Source organism: Schistocerca piceifrons, chromosome 8 (assembly GCF_021461385.2).
Source record: "Schistocerca piceifrons isolate TAMUIC-IGC-003096 chromosome 8, iqSchPice1.1, whole genome shotgun sequence".
In the NCBI taxonomy this organism is placed as follows: Eukaryota; Metazoa; Arthropoda; class Insecta; order Orthoptera; family Acrididae; genus Schistocerca; species Schistocerca piceifrons.
This window is the reverse complement of record NC_060145.1, coordinates 421,873,779-421,896,231: the sequence shown is the minus strand read 5'-3', so window position 1 is coordinate 421,896,231 and position 22,453 is coordinate 421,873,779.

Sequence of the window (22,453 nt, the reverse complement as noted above, 5' to 3'; positions counted from 1 at the left end):
GAGGTCCCTGTTCTGCTTAGGAACTGATGTATTTGTACTGTACGCTTTGTAAAAATGAATAGTATAGATGTAATGACTGACAAAAAATGTAATGTGTGTACTCTACGCCCTAGCATTTGTAGTAACACATTTAAACGTACAGATTACAAACTGGAAAGGCTGGAAAGAAAAGTAAAAAACAGAATGAGAAAATTACCTTTTATTTTATTTGTCTGGAAATAACGCTTCTACAATAAGAATATAAGCTAGTTTCGTAACCCTAGTACAAGGCAGCAGTTATTATTAACTATCTTAGTAGCCTATGCTTCGCTTGCGTGGACTGAATGCTTTGCAAAGATTTTTTGCTTTTTGTTTTTCTATAATCGAATTCTTATGTTGGTCACAAATTGCAACGCCTTATAGACTTTTCACGGTAATTGAAGCTGTAGATGCATGGTCTTTTTCGAAGGATGTCTCGCTAAAAAGCGATTCTAGTAACTGGAGGCCAAGGTTTCAGTCAACCATGCCTTTTGCGTTCTTGTGGAGATATTTCCACAGAAACTGTCACCCACTAACAGATATTTCTTTATATCTAACCGAGAAGTGAACTATCAATGTCTACAGATTTAGCTTTAAAATTTTTTAAATATTGCAAAATGTTTTCTAAATTATTTTCGTCGCCTGTTTCACCTCCATGTGAGTTGAACTTCCAGAAACTTTGAAACACATATTTTTTTGTTTCTAACGGAGCAGCCAAATACAAATTTTCATCCATTTCACGTTTTTTTATCTGTAACTGTGAAGTCAAATACCAGTTTTCATAGAAGTAACTTTCAAGTGCTTCAGTAGTTCATCAATAATGATTTCTTTTTCAAAACGTTTCACCCACTATTTTACTTCCTTAGCGGTTAAATTTTTAAACATGTGCTGAAACACGTATTTTTTTATTTCTGAGTGAGAAAGCAAACATCTATTTTCGTACTTCTAGCTTCAAAATTGTCTTAATAACGACATTTTCAAAAAACTTTCATCTCCTGTTTCTTCTCCAAATTTCAGGTGTCTATCGTTAGCTGTTAGGGCTGGGCGATGATGAATCAGTCTGCCAGGACACTGAATTTTGTATATATATATATATATATATATATATATATATATATATATATATATATATATATATATATAAATTAATAGAGGGAAACATTCCTCATGGGAAAAATATATCTAAAAACAAAGATGATGTGACTTACCAAACGAAAGCGCTGGCACGTCGATAGACACACAAACAAACTCAAACATACACACAAAATACTAGCTTTCGCAACCAACGGTTGCTTCGTCAGGAAAGAGGGAAGGAGAGGGAAAGACGAGAGGGTTTGGGTTTTAAGGGAGAGGTTAAGGAGTCATTCCAATCCCAGGAGCGGAAAGACATACCTTAAGGGAGAAAAAAGGACGGGTATACACTCGCACACACACACACACACATATCCAATCACACATATACAGACACAAGCAGACATATACAGAGGCAAAGAGTTTGGGCAGAGAAGTCAGTCGAGGCGGAAGTGCAGAGGCAAAGATGTTGCTGAATGACAGGTGAGGTTGAGTGGCGGCAACTTGAAATTAGCGGATATCCCGCACGTCCAGGGCCTCGCTGCGATGGAGCACTTCCTTTCGCGCCGATCACCTGCCACCCTACCTAAAACCTCTTTCCTCATTACCTTAGCCAGCTTCATCCTGACCCACAACTTCTTCACTTTTGAAGGCCAGACATACCAACAATTAAAGGGAACAGCCATGGGTACCAGGATGGCCCCCTCGTACGCCAACCTATTCATGGGTCGCTTAGAGGAAGCCTTCTTGGTTACCCAAGCCTGCCAACCCAAAGTTTGGTACAGATTTATTGATGACATCTTCATGATCTGGACTCACAGTGAAGAAGAACTCCAGAATTTCCTCTCCAACCTCAACTCCTTTGGTTCCATCAGATTCACCTGGTCCCACTACAAATCCCATGCCACTTTCCTTGATGTTGACCTCCACCTGTCCAATGGCCAGCTTCACACGTCCGTCCACATCAAACCCACCAACAAGCAACAGTACCTCCATTATGACAGCTGCCACCCATTCCACATCAAACGGTCCCTTCCCTACAGCCTAGGTCTTCGTGGCAAACGAATCTGCTCCAGTCCGGAATCCCTGAACCATTACACCAACAACCTGACAACAGCTTTCGCATCCCGCAACTACCCTCCCGACCTGGTACATAAGCAAATAACCAGAGCCACTTCCTCATCCTCTCAAACCCAGAACCTCCCACAGAAGAAACACAAAAGTGCCCCACTTGTGACAGGATACCTTCCGGGACTGGATCAGACTCTGAATGTGGCTCTCCAGCAGGGATACGACTTCCTCAAATCCTGCCCTGAAATGACATCCATCCTTCATGAAATCCTCCCCACTCCACCAAGAGTGTCTTTCCGCCGTCCACCTAACCTTCGTAACCTCTTAGTTTATCCCTATGAAATCCCCAAACCACCTTCCCTACCCTCTGGCTCCTACCCCTGTAACCGCCCCCGGTGTAAAACCTGTCCCATGCACCCTCCCACCACCACCTACCCCAGTCCTGTAACCCGGAAGGTGTACACGATCAAAGGCAGAGCCACGTGTGAAAGCACCCACGTGATTTACCAACTGACCTGCCTACACTGTGACGCATTCTATGTGGGAGTGACCAGCAACAAACTGTCCATTCGCATGAATGGACACAGGCAGACAGTGTTTGTTGGTAATGAGGATCACCCTGTGGCTAAACATGCCTTGGTGCACGGCCAGCACATCTTGGTACAGTGTTACACCGTCCGGGTTATCTGGATACTTCTCACTAACACCAACCTATCCGAACTCCGGAGATGGGAACTTGCTCTTCAATATATCCTCTCTTCCCGTTATCCACCAGGCCTCAATCTCCGCTAATTTCAATTTGCCGCCACTCAACCTCACCTGTCATTCAACAACATCTTTGCCTCTGCACTTCCGCCTCGACTGACATCTCTGCCCAAACTCTTTGCCTCTGTATATGTCTGCTTGTGTCTGTATATGTGTGATTGGATATGTGTATGTGTGTGCGAGTGTATACCCGTCCTTTTTTCCCCCTAAGGTAAGTCTTTCCGCTCCCGGGATTGGAATGACTCCTTACCCTCTCCCTTAAAACCCAAACCCTTTCGTCTTTCCCTCTCCTTCCCTCTTTCCTGACGAAGCAACCGTTGATTGCGAAAGCTAGTATTTTGTGTGTATGTTTGTGTGTCTATCGACGTGCCAGCGCTTTCGTTTGGTAAGTCACATCATCTCCTGCCTTTATTTTAGTGAGATTCTCAATTAGGTCGGTGGAATCTATTTCATTTCAAACTTTTCGTTCTTTGATATAGTGGGTTAGTGGGTAGCTTGGCTGGTCGTTCTCGACCGAACATCGAGAGGAGATAATTTGTCATCAATTTCAGTTTAGAAAAGCGGCTGCCGCATGATGTAACAGAGACATGAATAGTGCAGAAGTATTGGGTTATAGATGATGTACAGGGTAACGATTCACTGAAGCTCATTTAATTATAAATTGAAGGATATCTTGAACTGTTCATCTAGATGCCTGTGATACCTTTTTATTTCTTGCAACACTCGCTCGTTATCAAACTCATCGTACATTTCTGCCAGATTCTCCAGTGCCATAGTCAGTGTGACATCGAAAGCTTCAAGTATAAATTTTCTTTCAATAATTTGGAAAATTTAGGGAATATCTTTCATAACCGTGTAAACCACTGAAACAATGATCGACGAACTACTTCTTGCGTCGATAATGCAGCGTCATAAGCTGCTTTACCCAGTATTGTTTTTTTTCTCCTCCCTCTTCCTTGGTGTCGATGTTAATGTCCATATCATTTTTTTCAAGTAATACCTGTCTACATGTAGAAGGTGAGAACAGTAACTACACACATCAAAAAACGTTTTGCATCTCCCCGGTTCCCAGAACTCCTGAAGACAGACGTTGACTGTGGATATTGCATCACAGACACAGTCCCTTTGACTGTTCAGAGATGTCACTAAACCCGCGTAGAGACGGAAACAACCATGCATGAGCAGACCCTATTAGACGGAGGGGGTTCGACAGCCGATCAGTTCCGGTCACTGCACCAGGAAGGAGGTACACGGCTCGTGTTTGTAGTTCAGCCACGCCTAGACGGTCAATACTGCGTTTCGATCGCGTCCGCCATGTTACTTTGTGCTCTCTGCAAGTGTCCAGGCGTCTCGGAGTGAACCAAAGCGATGTTGTTCGGACATGGAGGAGATACAGAGAGACAGGAACTGTCGATGACATGCGTCGTCCAGGCCGCTCAGTGGCCACTACTGCAGTGAATGACCACTACCTACGGATTATGGCTTGGAGAAACCCTGACAGCAACGCCACCATGTTTAACAATGCTTTTAGTGCAGCCACACGACGTCGTGTTACAACTCAAACTGTGCACCATAGGCTGCATGATGCGCAACTTCACTCCCGCCGTCCATGGCGAGGTCTATCTTTGCAACCACGCAACCATGCACCGCGTTACAGATGGCCCAACAACATGCCGAATGGACCGCTCAGGATTGGAGTCACGTTCTCTTCACCGATGAGTGTCGCACATTCCTTCAACAAGACAATCGTCGGAGACGTGTTTGGAGACAACCTGATCAGGCTGAACGCCTAAGACACACTGTCCAGCGAGTGCAGCACGGTGGAGGTTCCCTGAGGTTTTATGGTGGCATTATAAGGGACCGACGAACGCCGCTGGTGGTTATGAAAGGCGCCGTAACCGCTGTACGATACGTGAATGCCATCCTCTGACCGATAGTGCAACCATATCGGCAGCATATTGGCGAGGCATTCGTCTTCATGGACGACAATTCGCGCCTCCATCATGCACATCTTGTGAATGACTTCCTTCAGGATAACGACAACGCTTGACTAGACTGTCTAACACGTTCACCATACATGAGCCCTATGCCTGGGATAGATTGAAAAGGGCTGTTTATAGACGACGTGACCCACCAACCACTGAGGGATCTACGCCGAATCGCCGTTGAGGAGTGGGGCAATGTGGACCAACAATGCCTTGATGAACTTGTGGATAGTATGCCACGACGAATACAGGCATGCATCAATGCAATAAGACGTGCTACTGGGTATTAGAGGTACCGGTGTGTATAGCAATCTGGACCACCACCTCTGAAGGTGTCGCTACATGGTGGTACAACGTGCAATATGTGGTTCTGATAAGCAATAAAAAGGGCGGAAATGATGTTTATGTTGATCTCTATTCCAATTTTCTGTACAGGCTCCGGAACTCTCGGATGTGCGTATAACTATTCTACAGTCCCGAAAGAGGTAATTCTAAATGGATCACGTGAGAATGCATAAAATACGCAAAGATTTAGGGAATGATTAGCATAGGGGCTGAACAGAGCTTTTGGATTGACTTCTCGAATTTTTCGTTGTACTCCTCCGTGTACAACCGACTTTTATGCTGAGGCGTTGTCATGAACTTGAAACTTGCACAACGCTATATCCAGCTCATCCTTTTGCAGTCTTTCGCGACAAAAAAAAAAAAAAAAGAACTAAGAAGTGCACTGGTATTTTCACAATGTCGTCTTCCATACGGACGTATCTGATTATTTGACTCATTTGGTCAGCTCTGCTTTCATTGGGAGTGCTGTCAAAAATTATTCCTTAATATTTTGCCTTTTTTGTATCCCGCAGCAGCTACTATCTTCATTTGGTCAGCTAACAAGTTGCAAGGTATAACGTAATTTTACGATAGTAAGCTCAAATTGATTGCATTCCTTCAATCCTTTAATAGATATGTAGTAACCCTTCCGAAAAAAACACCATACATTTTCTCTGTTGTTCGGATCTATTATTTGTGTTTAGCGCCGAAATTCTACACTGCAATTACGTGTGTACTTTTAAGCTGTACGTATAGCGTACCTTCGCAGGTAGTATAGGCATCAAACAACGTTTCATACAGAATAATTGCGTCTAGCAGACAACGGGCTATGATTCGACAGTTTTTAACCTCGATGAAATGCTGTACAAAAATTTTAAAAACTTTGAACACACCCATCGACAATTACCCTGGCCTGACGATAGGTATGTTTACCTGACAGTAGGTATGTTTATACACTCCTGGAAATGGAAAAAAGAACACATTGACACCGGTGTGTCAGACCCACCATACTTGCTCCGGACACTGCGAGAGGGCTGTACAAGCAATGATCACACGCACGGCACAGCGGACACACCAGGAACCGCGGTGTTGGCCGTCGAATGGCGCTAGCTGCGCAGCATTTGTGCACCGCTGCCGTCAGTGTCAGCCAGTTTGCCGTGGCATACGGAGCTCCATCGCAGTCTTTAACACTGGTAGCATGCCGCGACAGCGTGGACGTGAACCGTATGTGCAGTTGACGGACTTTGAGCGAGGGCCTATAGTGGGCATGCGGGAGGCCGGGTGGACGTACCGCCGAATTGCTCAACACGTGGGGCGTGAGGTCTCCACAGTACATCGATGTTGTCGCCAGTGGTCGGCGGAAGGTGCACGTGCCCGTCGACCTGGGACCGGACCGCAGCGACGCACGGATGCACGCCAAGACCGTAGGATCCTACGCAGTGCCGTAGGGGACCGCACCGCCACTTCCCAGCAAATTAGGGACGCTGTTGCTCCTGGGGTATCGGCGAGGACCATTCGCAACCGTCTCCATGAAGCTGGGCTACGGTCCCGCACACCGTTAGGCCGTCTTCCGCTCACGCCCCAACATCGTGCAGCCCGCCTCCAGTGGTGTCGCGACAGGCGTGAATGGAGGGACGAATGGAGACGTGTCGTCTTCAGCGATGAGAGTCGCTTCTGCCTTGGTGCCAATGATGGTCGTATACGTGTTTGGCGCCGTGCAGGTGAGCGCCACAATCAGGACTGCATACGACCGAGGCACACAGGGCCAACACCCGGCATCATGGTGTGGGGAGCGATCTCCTACACTGGCCGTACACCACTGGTGATCGTCGAGGGGACACTGAATAGTGCACGGTACATCCAAACCGTCATCGATCCCATCGTTCTACCATTCCTAGACCGGCAAGGGAACTTGCTGTTCCAGCAGGACAATGCACGTCCGCATGTATCCCGTGCCACCCAACGTGCTCTAGAAGTTGTAAGTCAACTACCCTGGCCAGCAAGATCTCCGGATCTGTCCCCCATTGAGCATGTTTGGGACTGGATGAAGCGTCGTCTCACGCGGTCTGCACGTCCAGCACGAACGCTGGTCCAACTGAGGCGCCAAGTGGAAATGGCATGGCAAGCCGTTCCACAGGACTACATCCAGCATCTCTACGATCGTCTCCATGGGAGAATAGCAGCCTGCATTGCTGCGAAAGGTGGATATACACTGTACTAGTGCCGACATTGTGCATGCTCTGTTGCCTGTGTCTATGTGCCTGTGGTTCTGTCAGTGTGATCATGTGATGTATCTGACCCCAGGAATGTATCAATAAAGTTTCCCCTTCCTGGGACAATGAATTCACGGTGTTCTTATTTCAATTTCCAGGAGTGTATTTTGCATATGTATGAGGTCTCCAAATTGCCTCTCATTTACTATACATAGTTTGGCTTTGTTTGGGATTTGATTGAAAATAATCTGGTCCTGGGGTGCCTCCAAATCTGGAGGTCCCCCCAGCACCAGAGTCTCGGGGCGGGCCGCACCTACGCACCCTCCGCCACTCCCTCCTCTTCCCTTTAGTTCGCCATCCATCCCTGTACAAAGACCTGCATGCAACCATAAAAAATAATGTAGTGCATCTGGTGGAACAGCAACGGTGTGTTGAACTACGAATTGCTTCACCGAGGTGTAACCATCACTGCTGTCAACAGTTGAGACGTCTTGCAGTCGCAGTCCAATAACAACGACCATGAAGGATGTGTGAAGTGATGCTTCTACACGATTACGCCCACCCGCATTCTGCAAGACTGACAAGAAACACCACACAGTAAATGGGTTGCGAAGGCAATCCGCACCCAACGTATTACCCAGATGTCGCGCCGTCAGATTTTCACCTTTTCCGTTCTCTGTCCAACAGTCTTCAAGTAACTTCCTTTCCGGGCGAAAAAGTGCACCGAACATGGCTCGACGGATTCTTCGCCTCAAAACGACGTGATTTCTTGCAGTCGCGGAATCGAAAAGTTAGCGTTGGCAGACTGTTGTAAAAAGCGTAGAAGAACATATTATTGATCACTAAAGTCTCTGTTATGAGTATCTGTTGTGTTCATTAACCTTAAAACGCCACGAACTTCTGCACCAATCTAATGATTTTATAGTTTATACCTTGTAAACCACCTTATGACAACATTGCGGTGACAGAAGAAAAAACTGAGATCCGATGTGGTATTATTTCAAAAATGATTCAATTGGCTCTGAGCACTATGGGACTTCATATCTGAGGTCATCAGTCCCCTAGAACTTAAAACTACTTAAACCTAACGATATCACACACATCCATGCCCGAGACAGGATTCGAACCAGCGACCGTAGCTGTCGCGCGGTTCCAGACTGTAGCGCCTAGAACCGCTCGGCCACTCCGGCCGGCTTGGAATTATTTCCCAAGAAAACCCCAAGATTAAGCTACTACTAAAAATAATATTCGTTTGGCAGTGGTATACAAGGTGTAACCAACACACTTTTAATTGAAATTAAAAGTAATACAATTTTTGACTATGATTAAAGGTTTTATTGAAATATGAATGAAAACACTTCTTTATTACATGGGAATTATGTGTCCATGAACTTATATTTTCTATCTTTCTTCTTTTCAAAGGACGTAATGTAACTTTTTCCCTTCGTGGTTTTTGTTGTATGTCTCAGTAAATGGCCAACAGTTGTCTCGCATAGGGACGCGCTATGGAACGAGAAGTATTGATATTCTACTCATGCGTAGTATCTTAAAGAAGTATCTTACTCTAAAAGTATAGACAGAAAAGATAAAATATGACAGTTATATCGTCTCCAATCTCTCCGTCTCTGTTTTTAAAATCTGTGTAAAATAGAGAAAACATTTTTTGCAAGTTTTAAATATTATAGCACAGTCGTTAAGTCAAGCAATGTTTTTATTTTCATTACAGATAATAGTTACAAAAAGTTTGAAACTTAAAAAACTACTCGATATATTTCCAGAAAAAGGCTTAATCGTGTCTAAAGTAAGATAATTTAAATTACCTTCTAACTTTCGCAACCGTGGCCAAGCGGTGATGTCGTTGATCAGTTATCAAAATGTCCTCAGTCCCGAGTTCGAACCCCACCACTCCTTAAATTTTAAATAAAAATCTTCAGCAATGCCGGCCGAAGACTTCCGACATGAGAAGTCATCCTCATTCTGCCAACGGCCTTGTCAAAGAGGGTGGAGGAGCTGACAAAGCTTCAGGACACTCTCTTGCCCTTGTGGTAGAAAGCTGTCCCTAACAGGCGGAAGAATGAGCAATGATCAACGGCATAATGGTGCCGACGGCAATGAAGACCACTGCAATAAAGACACATAACGTGTGTCCTCAGGACATGTGGCCTGTAATTATAAAAGTGTCTTGATCATATCTCCATTGGTAAAAGATTCAGGACTAGTCCACCATTCGGATTTCCGGGAGAGGAGTGACGAGGGGGAGGTGACATGAGAAAAAGACTGAATAACAAACGAAAAGATAACGTTCTATGAGTCGGAGCATGGGATGTCAGAAGTTGAACGTGGTAGGGAAGCTAGAAAATCAAAGAAGGGAAATGCAAAGCTTAGTCCAGGCACATTGCGGAGTGAAGGAAGAAAACAAGGATTTTGGGTCAGATGACTATAGGGTAATATTAAAAGCAGCAGGAAATCGCATAACAGGAGTAGGATTCATTATACTGAAATGGCTGCACTACAGGAACGGTTACAGAACAGCAACAGGTGTAATAGGCAGCCCACCTTTACCATAAACCTTGGTTTTCAATAACTTTTACCATTGTTTCGGCGGACTTAAACTCGTCTTCTTCAGAAGGACTACCTGCACACAGTGCGATACTACAACACAAAAAAATGAGTACAATACAGACTGCTGTACTCATCAACTTACTGAAAGTTGCCCTCAGATATAATTACTTCACATTCGACGGAAAAATGTACATTCAATCTTTCGGTTTGGCTATGGGGAGTCCGCTTATTGGTATTTTGGCTGACATCCTCATCAACGCACTCGAAAGAACATCCTTCAATTCCCGGAACCACGTCAAAAACATTCATTTTTACGCGACATATGTTGACGATATTATCATTGCTTTTGACGGTAATGATAACGAGCTGGAGATGCTTTTCAATGCATTAATAACTTGCATGAGAATATTTGCTACACGAAAGAATTTCAAAATGAAAAAGGAGAACTAAATTTTCTTGATTTAACTATTTTTGTAAAAAATGAATCATTCAATTTCAACATCCTCCATAAGCAAACTTATTCAGACAATATTATCCCCACTCACTCGACGCATCCGAAAGCTCGTAAACTAGCATTTTTCCATTCCGCCATACACCGACTTGTAACCACTCCTTTATCTTCTACCAACTAATCAGATAAACGAGTTAAATGTCATCGAATCGTCGCAGTCAATAACGAGTATGATCAAGGCATGCTAGATCTCATCTTCAGAAAGAATATCTCTCAAAAATGTTCGACGTTGTGCTATGACCTTTCCTCCCACAATAAGAAATTCATATCCATTCCATTCTTAAAAATGTCTCTTATAGGATTAAACGTCTTCTAGTGAATAAATATGACTGTAATGTCTCTTTCTCTACACGCAATAGTTTGCAGAGAAGACTTTTGCACACTGTGAAAAATACTGGTGACTTGTTTTCCAATTCAGGTGTCTATACATTAATTTGCAATAATTGCCCATGCTATTACGTTGGCTAAACAGGCAAAACTGAGAGGACAAGATACAAAGAGCATCTGTTAGGAAAGAAAGGAGTTAACATACATAACTTTACGTTTGCTGAACATCTACTTATTCCTATCGTAGTCAGAAAAATTTGGAAGACACAGTTATTCTTCACAGAGAAATCAAAGGGCGTAGGATGGACCTTTGGGAAGAATTAGAGATCTATAAACATTATGTGCGCAAAGATCAGCTGCAGCTCGCCTGCAGACAATTTTTTGATGGTTTCGAACCCACGCTGTTCACAAAAAAACCTTCATACGACTGCCGGTAGCTTTTGTGAGTGGATCGTTTCCTCAAACTTCTATTATGCAATTTTTGTGCATACAGTTTCGTTTGGTAGTTCATGTTGTACTAAGATATTGGTGATACCCACTTTTGTTACGTTTGCCACTATTCGGAGACTTATGAACTTTTGCTCTTTACTGTCATTATGTTGCTTGTAATAACGCACAAATGCACAGATATCACTGTTTCCGTGTGATAATGTGCTGATAGTCCTATGCTTATTTATGTATTTGTCTTTTTCACCATTTTATTCTATACTCGTCCATTCGCATGGTGTATTTATGTTAGTAATTTCAATGTGGTTACGTTTATTGGCTGTTTAGATCGCCAAGCGTACATGGTTATCGGCGCATGCCCCTCAGGTTTTATTTCCCTGGTATGCACGCTCTCCGCTCTTTCTCAGTCGGCGCGTAGCTACTAACATGGTCCGTTATTTTAAGAGGTTGGTTTTGTTGATGTGACAAGATCTTGATTCTAGGGGACTTAACTTTGACATATGCACATATAGTCCGTTGCCGACACATGTCGTGTGGAGATAGCTTCACTGACAGATTGCAAATGTGATATTTGTAAGTACTACTTCTTCTGTGTTGTTATACATCGTGTTATTTGTGACATTCCTACGTTTGTTGTAGAGAGTAGTTTCTGTTTGACATTTAATACTGGTCCATGACGTTTTGCTTGTAAGTTATATTATCGCATGGTATGCAGGCTTTCCTTCTGTGGAAGACGGATTGAAATTCGTTGAAACCATGGGATAGGTTATTTGAAAACAACCATTTATTGCAACTGGTTGGCTGTCTATTATACCCGCTGAGAAGTAGAATTCATTATGAACAGGGCGGTAGGACAGAGAGAGATTTATTGTGTACAGTTCAGTGCCAGCATTGTTCTCATCAGAATCGACAGCAAGCCAACACAGACAACATGCCGACGTTACAAGCATAAGATGAGGTGATAGAGACAGTATATGGAGATATTAAACCGGTAATTCATTACATAAAGGGAGATGGAAATCTAATAGTCTTGGAAGACTAGAATGCGGTTGTAGGGAAGGAAGAGGAGGAAAGAGTTGAGGAAGAACATAAGAATGAGAGCGGAGAAAGACTGAGCTGTGCAGCAAATTTAAGATGGTCATAGCGAGTACTGTGTTCAAGAACCACAAGAGAAAAAGGTAAAGGGTGGGAGATACAGGAACATTTCAGTTCGACAACATCAAGGACAGGAAGAGATTCTGAAATCAAATATATAGACTCAGATCACAATTTAGGAATGACGAAAGGTAGGCTGGAGTTTTAGATATTACTCAGAAAACCCCAATACGCAAAGAAGTGGGATACGAAAGAACTAAGGAACGAAGGGATACACTTGACGTTCTCTGAGGCTATAGGTTCTGCGATCTTACATAGCTCAGTAGGCAGTTCAGTTGAAGAGGAATGGACATATCTAAAAAGGGTAGTCCCAGAAGATGGAGACAAAAACGTAGGTACAGGGGAGGTAACTGCGAAGAAATGGGTAATAGACGAAATGCTCCAGTTGATCGACAAAAGAAGGAAGTACAAAAATGGTCAGGGAAATTCAGGGATACAAAAATAAAAGTCACTTAGGAATGAAATAAACAGGAAGTGCAGGGAAGCAAAGCGAAATAGGTTCATGAAAAATGTGAAGAAATGAAAAAGTAATGATTGTCGGAAGGCCTGATTCAGCATGCAGAAAAGTCAAAACAACCTTCGGTGAAATTAAAAGCAAGGGCGATATCATTAAGTGTGCAATGATAATTCCGTTGGTAAATGCTGATGAGCGAACGGATAAGTGGAGAGAGTATAATGAGAGAGTCTACGAAACGGAGGACCTGTCTGATGGCCGCGCGGGATTAGCCGTGCGGTCTAGGGCGCTGAAGTCATGGACTGTGCGGCTGGTCCCGGCGGAGGTTCGAGCCCTCCCTCGGGCATGGGTGTGTGTGTTTGTCCTTAGGATAATTTAGGTTAAGTAGTGTGTAAGCTTGGGGACTGATGACCTTAGCAGTTAAGTCCCATAAGATTTCACACACATTTGAACATTTTTTGACTTGTCTGATGACGTGGCAGAAGAAGAAACTCGAGTCGATAGAGAAGAAATTGGGAATCCAGTGTTAAAATCAGAATTTAGAAGAACTTTGGAAGACTTAAAATCAAATAAGGCGGAAGGGATGGATAATTGCCCACGAGAAGACAGGCCGTGTCGCGTACGTCACAGCACGTGACACTACAGGTCCTACAAGTGCCAACCAAGACACCCTGGCGTGAAATACCGGCAAATCTGTGAAGATTATGAACGGATACAGTTACTAGGACTCGAGAAAACTTCAAGAGTACAAATTTAAACCGTATAGACACAAATAACTACTAAATATCATGCGGAATTAAGAATAAAACTTATTCAAGATGGTACTGAAATTACACACGGTGAAATGACCACCACGTTAATGAAAAAAGCTACACATCTTAAAACTGAAACGAAATGAGAAGTAGAAGAAATGAAACACACACACACACACACACACACACACACACACACACACGACACACACTAGAAAAGTTCACACATTCATTCCAGTTAAAAGAGAAGTCAGACAACTGAATTTTAAACCTGTGCTGGCCTAACGAACTTCCTACAGCACCGGTTCTGCTTACATAAAGCGAGAACCCGAAACACTTACTGCATACGGAAAAAATGGTTCAAATGGCTCTAAGCACTATGAGACTTAACATCTGAGGTCATCAGTTCCCTAGACAGTTCCTAAGGGCATCACACACATCCATGCCCGTGGCAGGATTCGAACCTGCGACCGTAGCAGCAGCGCGGTTCCGGACTGAAGCACCTAGAACCGCTCTGCCACAGTGGCCGGCTACTATATAGGGAAAAATATACTCGCGAGTACACACTCAAAAATACAAAAATTCGAATACCGAAATTCGAAAATGAACTAGCAGATCAAAAGTGTACATCAGTTGGAATAGCTACATACCATCGCACATTAACACACTCACCTGCGCCAAGCCCCTCTTAACAGTACCATCTTCAATCACCAAAGGTGCAGCCCCAAATGACGAGAGCACGCTTGCCCTGCAGCGAACTTCCCCCAGGTAGCCGGAAGAGACCAGAGGGGTCCTTTCCGCCACCAACTTCTGTCGAATGATTAGCGACAGGATACAAATCTCTTTGCATTGACTGAGAAAGCTACGTTGGCTACACTTATGCTACCACAGCAGACAGCCACATGCTGTACTGCTACCACATGTAAGACAAATTCAACGTACACAATCACTCACTCATTCATACAGAAGATAAAGAGAGAAAGGAAATTTTGGAGCACAAAATGCAGCTGATGTACATAGGATTAGATGCTTACTGGAAAAACTGATACTTTAATGTACTTGTGTACCACTAAAAGTGGACAGACACGAAGTACAAAACTAAATTACAAGTAACTGAGTGTGACAGTATGAAATACAAGTTAAATAGTATGAAACGAATCTAACAGAGACGCTTCACCTTTAGTGCATACCATTTCAATTACCTATTGATTTCCCCTGGGCCCTGCATGGAGCCGAGCGTCCACGAAGTGTGACGACAAGCCGACTAGTGTGACGTCACAAGTTCGTTACTGGGCTCGTATTTCTCGTGGGCCCCAGGTGGCGTGCATATGACATAGATGGCGTTCTGCCATTCCATTGGTCAACGTTCAAACTCGTACAGAACATCTGACAAGCTATATGTTGCATTGCACGTCTAGAAAGACTCCCCAACGTGCTATTCCACGGTATGACGTCAGAAACTCAGCACACTCACGACTCAACGTTCGAATGCACGATCCGTGTGCCGACGGCTTAACGGCGTAGGCGTGAAAACGCGCAATTGGCAAAACGGTGTATGATGTCAAGAGCGCACCGCCGAAATCAATGTCTTTTGGTAGCAGGGGAGATTTTCATGCTGTGATTGGCGTCTGAAGGAGGCGGGCTATTTTGGAGGGATTCTCTAGTTGGAGGGAATCCTCACAATTGGGCTAGAGTGCTTCTTCATTTTATGATTGGCAGCTGGCACTATTTGGCGGGAAGGAACTAGCAGGGCGTGTGTGACAGCCACAAGAGGCACACTTTCGTTTTCGTCGCGGAGATGTCTGCATCGACTTCAGGTTAGGAGTCCGCAGCTCGTGGTCTCGCGGTTGCGTCCTCGCACGGGTTCCTAGGTTCGATTCCCGTCGGGGTCAGGGATTTTCACCTGCCTCGAGATGACTGGGTGTTTGTGTTATCCTCATCATTTCATCATCATTCATGAAAGTGGCGAAATTGGGCTGAGCAAATGTTGGGAATTTGTACGAGCGCTGATAACCACGCAGTTGAGCGCCCCACAATCCAAACATCATCGTCATCAGGTTAGGATGCCGATGTGTCCACTTCGACTTGCGCCTTGGTAATGAGCGTTTGGTGTCATTGGCCGGGAGGCCCCTTGCGGGGCAGGTCTGGCCACCTTGGTGCAGGTCTTATTACATTCGACGCCACACTGGGCGACCTGCGCGCCGGATGGGGATGAAATGATGATGAAGACAACACAACATCGTGCGCCTGAGCGGAGAAAAATCCCCGACCTAGCCGGGAATCTAACCCGGGCCCGTAGGACGTCAATCCGTCACGCTGACCACCTTTTTTTTTTTCGATATTGTTCGTTGCATTTGTTCGGTGCGGGTGTCCCCTGACACCCGTTCGAGTTCAGTGTTGAGCCGTTGACTCAGTTTCTTTTATTACAGAGGGCAGCTAACCCTCTGACCGAACACGATGAGCTACCGTGTCGGCTACTACTCAGCTAGCGGGGCGGACGCGGTCGCAGACGTAACCGCATCGAATCCAGGTACGGTAGCATCTAGTTGTGACAGGGTGCCGACGACATCGCCTTTATAAAGGGACCAGCATATCTGTGGCGTACAGCTTGACGCACCACCATAATATTTATGGTGAACATAGTTCGCAGCATCGTCAGAGTCGTTCAGTTCGATTTCACACTTACGGAATTCAAGACAATCGCCTGTGCCAGGTTCATGCCACTTATACTGAATGTGTGAACTTCTGGGGTTAGTCCTCATCAACTTTCAGTCACTACTTCGGCCATAGATATTAGAGTTTAAATTCTCAATCGGGTAGGTTGTAAATTCATAGGTGGGCGAGTAACACTGCTATCCACTTATGCTTACACCTAAATTTGAATAAATAGAATTTCGTAGTTGAATTTATATATCATTTAATAGATGTGGTTGCGATTAAACATGAGTATTTGACTAGTCAGTGTTTCTGTTTAGTACCTTCACTTACATTAAGTTATATGCAGTCATAGAGTGTTCAGTTAGTTACTTCCGATCACATTAAATCATATGTAGATAATTATTGTTCCCGGCAGATATGGCCAATCAGATTAAGTTGTTAGATGCAACTTTCCCCACTTTGGGATTTATGCTTAGGTCCATAGATTCGCGTTATCCACGTAAGTTGGCGCACAGTTAAAATTTGGAGGGTAGATCTTAAATACGTGGCCTGGCCACAATTACGTTTGAGTGCTAGGTTAGTTAACCGCGGTGGGAATTTCGCAGTATTAGGATTCAGCATACTAAAAGCCACATGCAAAAGCCACTCTCATAAAATAAAAATTGCTGTTGGCCTGTACAATAGTTGCATTGCTTACCACTACAATTTCCTTTCAGTATTATTTAGTAAGCTCAAAACAAGGGCTATGCTAGTAAAACTTAATATCTACATTCATATTTAGTTGACATGTAAATTGTGCTAGTCTTACACGTCACTAGAAAACAAATTTAGTAACAGTGTGACGCAGAGCAACACACGACGGTATAATACCAAGTCTGAACAAACGTTTAGGGCTATTACAATACCTGTCTACATTATCGTAGATTCCCACGTATAAACCGTAAAAAATCAAGAAACTGTTTGTTATATTTCCTGTTATACTTTCAATAAAGTAAACTGAGAAAAACTATGGGAGATAATGCACAATAGAGAAATACCTTTGCACATAAAAAATGTGGTGGAAAGCATATACCAAAGATCAGAAATCGCCATTGCAGGGAACTGATAAATTTGTGAGTACAAGGATGCAGTTTGTCTTCCATCCTGTTTAATATTTGTGTTGACGACTTCCTAAAGCAAGGGATGATCAAATTAAATTTTCATACTCATGACTACAACGAAGGGAATTGTTCTACGGTATTACCCTTTGCTGATTATCAAATTGTGATTGCTGATAGCGAGAACATACTCTAACAGCTGCACATATTTTGTTCACTACAGCTAAGTTATATAATATGCTAGTATCTTCAACGAAAACAAACGTTATGTCTTTCAGTTCAACGTCTTAGGAGATACTATCTCGATTTTCACTGCCTCGTGATGACTGGGTGTTGCGTGATGTCCTTAGCTTAGTTAGGTTTAAGTACTTCTAAGTTCTAGGGGACTGATGACCATAGCTGTTAAGTCCCATAGTGCTCAGAGCCATTTGAACCATTTTTTAGATACTATCTCATTCATGGCAGAAATGAAGATACAAAAGGAAGTAGAAAACATTTAAGTACATTAATGGAACCTTCGTACTAAAGTAAGTAAGGAAACTCTTAAAGTTTGCAAGACTACAATTGTCTTGTGGTTTGATTTGAAAGACTACTGGTGACTGCAAATGTATACGCTGACAGCAATCTCTTTAACTTGTGTCTTCCACTCGTCTGCCTGGCCATGCATCTGCTAAATTAAATCTGCTCTCAGACAGTGGTCGCTATTGCTAGCCTGCGTTGGTGTTTATCACTTTTATCATAATCGTAAATAAAAATTGAATACTGAGAAAAATTAATAAAAAGGTGGCTCTGTCATTATTGCACTCAGTTAGTGATAGGCGATTAATGTACAACATGGGTTTAATCTTTTATGCAAATGTCACGAGTTTATCAGTCATGAAACAGGACAAACAACACAAGTTAAGCGAGTTGCCACATAAACCATGAACTGTTGGCAACGCAAATAGAAGCAAATAATTATATGTAGTCCACTGCGTGGCATTTGGTTGGTAAAGACTAAGCTTTATCTGTGTAGTGTATTCACCCTGGCTCGAAACATGGATGACACAATCTGAAATTATCTAACGCTAAATAGACTTTGATGGGTTTATTCGACAAAGAAGTTGCACTTCGTTGGTGCAGTTGAGAACAAGTGGTGAGACCGTAATTGTGTTTGCCCGAACAAGCCAGAGCAGCAATACTACATCTCTTTCTCGATGCGCAGCACTATTTCCGGCGTCGACAGGGTAGCGATATGCGGCGCCTGCAATTTGTTGACACGGGCACGAAACATGCAAAGTTGCGGGCAGGCTATCTGTCAGACGGATCGCAATTACTCTCCGACGGAGCACTGAAATCTTAGCCGATTTCAGGGTATCACAATACGTTCACCGGTCATACAGTGGACCAATTTCACGCACTTATACAGCAGTACACACATGGAAATCAAATGTCGTGATACAAATGAGACCTAGGTACAGCGCGTTGTCTGAGATGACTGAGGTCCAAACTGTCGGTACAGCTAAGACTTCACCACAGGCTCCCCGGCCAAGCTCAGTTCCAGTGCAAAGTCACGCTCAGGGCGAGAGTCCCAAGGGCAACCCACTCAGAACGAGATTCAAGACCAGAATTTCCTCTCCAGACCAGAGTCTGAATCAGAAGTCTTTTTCTCCACTCGTCACCTTCCATCAAGACTTGGTAAACTCGAAACGTGCACCAACACAACCGCCCCCTCACGGTTTCGTGCCAGTCACAAGCTCCACGAGCACCATGTCACCCATCTACCTCGTGCGCTCAACCTCCAGACCAATCGTAACCAAAGTTAATAATATTATTTTCCCTGCTAGACAAGCAACCATTCCCTGACTCGTAAATTTCCGCGCACGTGTGAGAAGACGTTACGCTCCCGAATTGTATTTGCTACGGCCACTTTAGGAAATGTGTTTTTCGTTCAAGCCTAATGTGAACAACACATTTATCACAGAGATCATGGTCTTGATGTCCGCCCCGGTAGCTGAGTGGTCAGCGCGATAGACTGTCAATCCTAAGGGCCCGGGTTTGATTCCTGGCTGGGTCGGTGATTTTCTCCGCTCAGGGACTGGGTGTTGTCCTAATCATCATCATTTCATCCCCATCGACGCGCAAGTCGCTGAAGTGGCGTCAAATCGAGAGACTTGCACCAGGCGAGCGGTCTACCCGACGGGAGGCCCTCGTCACACGCAATTATCTTGATGTTCCGAACGTAACAACATGTTTGACCAGGGGCATCGGCTAGCTAAGAGAAGTGCTTCTGTGTCCCGACAAAGGCCATTTCACAGCCGCCATAAATGTTGTTTTCCATCCTAAAATTCTTCCGAAGGCCCGAGGCTTCCCAAAAAACTCAGCAGTCAGAGGGACGACCCACCTGGCTCCGACTATAGCGTCCAGTCCAAGCGAACATGGAAACTGACGGATTTTTATGGACGTCAGCTCTATCCACAACGGGCGTTTATGACACTGTCGAAACACTCAGCTTACTTTCTCTCCTGCGTCCCTGCCACTGCCGTGGCCATAAATGTCTAACAGGTATGTCCAGGTAGGCTGTTTTTCACCTCTTCAGCCGAAAGCATTGTCTGCACACTAGTGCAAGAAATTCTTGAGACTCTTTTCCTGGTAAGTGCATTGCGATGTTCCTCTAGCTAGCAGCTGCACGTGGCTTCCTGGTCCCCAATCTCCACTGCAAGATTTACTGTTAAATAGCCAAACCGCCTGCTTGTTCTCAACTCCTAAGCATGCTATTCGAAGGGGAACTACCATAAAGATCCCGCGTCAATGCCTGCTCAAGTCGATAACTTTCTGTTGTCTCACCGAAAACGATGTCTGAGGTGTAATAACGACATTAGAGAATGGCACTCTCTCAAGTTCTGCAAAAAGGGCAACAAAGACATAAAGAGTAATTTAAAAAATTATTATGAATTATTATCCAGTGGGAAGTAGATCTTTACAAAGACCGAGGAAAAGATGGAACGATCAATAATTTCAACCAAGAAGGCGTAATGGGCGAATGCCTGATACATGCAGAAAGAAGAGTGGGAATACTTCTAAGGGTTGTGCACTTTTAGAGTCTGACTGGGTATCAATGATAAGAACAGGGCAGCAGGTCAAATAACATCGAGCTTCCAGAATGAGATTTTCACTCTGCAGTGGAGTGTGCGCTGATATGAAACTTCCTGGCAGATTAAAACTGTATGCTGGGCCGAGACTCGAATTCGGAACCTTTGCCTTTCGCTGGCAAGTGCTCTACCATCTGAGCTACACAAGCACGACTCACGCCCCGTCCTCAGAGCTTCACTTCTGCCAGCACCTCGTCTCCTACCTTCCAAACTTTACAGAAGCTCTCCTGCCAACCTTGCAGAACTAGCTCTCCTGAAAGAAAGGATATTGCGGAGCCATGGCTTAGCCACAGCCTGGGGGATGTTTCCAGAATGAGATTTTCACTCTGCAGCGGAGTGTGCGCTGGTAAGACACTTCCTCGCAGATTCAAACTGTGTGCTGGGCCGAGACTCGAACTAGGGACCTTTGCCTTTCGCGGGCAGGTGCTCTACCATGTGAGCTACCCAAGCACGACTCACGCCCCGTCCTCACAGCTTCACTTCTGCCAGTACCTCATCCCTTGCCTTCCAAACTTTACAGAAGCTTAATATAGAGCTGTTGAAAGAATAGGAAAAGTATGCCTCCGACATCCAACAGTTGCTACAGAGAACATATTAAGAATTGTCCCATTTCTGGCTCTTCGTTGTGGGCATAGAGTAGGAATATCTACGGAGTGAGCATTAATATGCGCACTACAGAATTTTTGGCGCCTGCATACATCGACTACAAACGTCACGTGACCATCATGTGGCGTTAAGGTTTATCTGTAAGCTGTCTGCAGAGTCTGATTGTGATATTACATCGTTAGTAAAGACACGTCGAGTTCAAAAGTACCGTAGTTTTTGCACACACATTTCATAGGTGTCTTAATAATTTGCGTTCGGTATCTGGAATGAATTGGGCTTGAAGCAAGTGCATTTCGCTTGTGTGTGACAAGTGTCGCAGCATAGAAGTTTTTTGTTATGGAAAAAATGGGAAAACGACCGCTACTATTAGGTTTTATACTGCATTTGATCATATTTGCATGACCGTTTTAGTAAATTACTCTATAGTGGCATTGTGAAATAGGTTCCTAGTACTGTACGAAGAAAGTGTCCCAAAAAACATCGAATTTTTTGCTCTGCAGTAAATTCCCGACTTATCACGCATTGAAATATTTTTGGTGTCGAAATTCTTCAACTTTTACCTGCTGGTAACATATGTTTTATATTGTTTCATGTGTAGTGAATCTGAAATATGAATCGCATATAATAAGTCTTCATATAATGAGTATTAGTACTACAGTTTGTTATGGCCCCTTTAAAATAAGTATGTATGCCGTAGATAATGGTTCAGAGTGTCGTATGTAACTCATATTTGCAGATGAAAATTGCTCGACATGGTGCAACGGATTCACTGGCATCATATTCCCACACTACTGAATTTTATTCACCACTTGTCTCGTAAACATATGATCACACACCTGTACGACAGTGGCCCTTTAGTACACTGCGTCTTGACATTTTTCAACAAATAAAGTCATTTTAAGAGCATAATATCCACAGATATATGTGATTCTTACTAAATGAAGTGTAACTTCTCCTCGTTTGACATATTTCGATTTGTATCCGTACCACAAACAATTATTCACCATTACTGCTACTAATAAATCAATGTGTAGAAACAAGGCGAGTAGGTGTGAAATTAAAGTATCAGTCTTAACGCAAAATGTAAACAAAAGCGTCACACCATCGTCATGTCAGTATTTGGGTCTGAATGTGGCCACATGCGCAATACGCTCTGCTCAGACTGTAAATAATCCTACTCTCTGATTGAGAGCCGCGGTGCTGTGTAATAGTTGAAAAATGTTATTCTGATGATTCGATTAATATTTGAATAGAACACGAGGACAATGGATTGCAAATGAACTCGAGCATGCGCATTAAGAGTAGG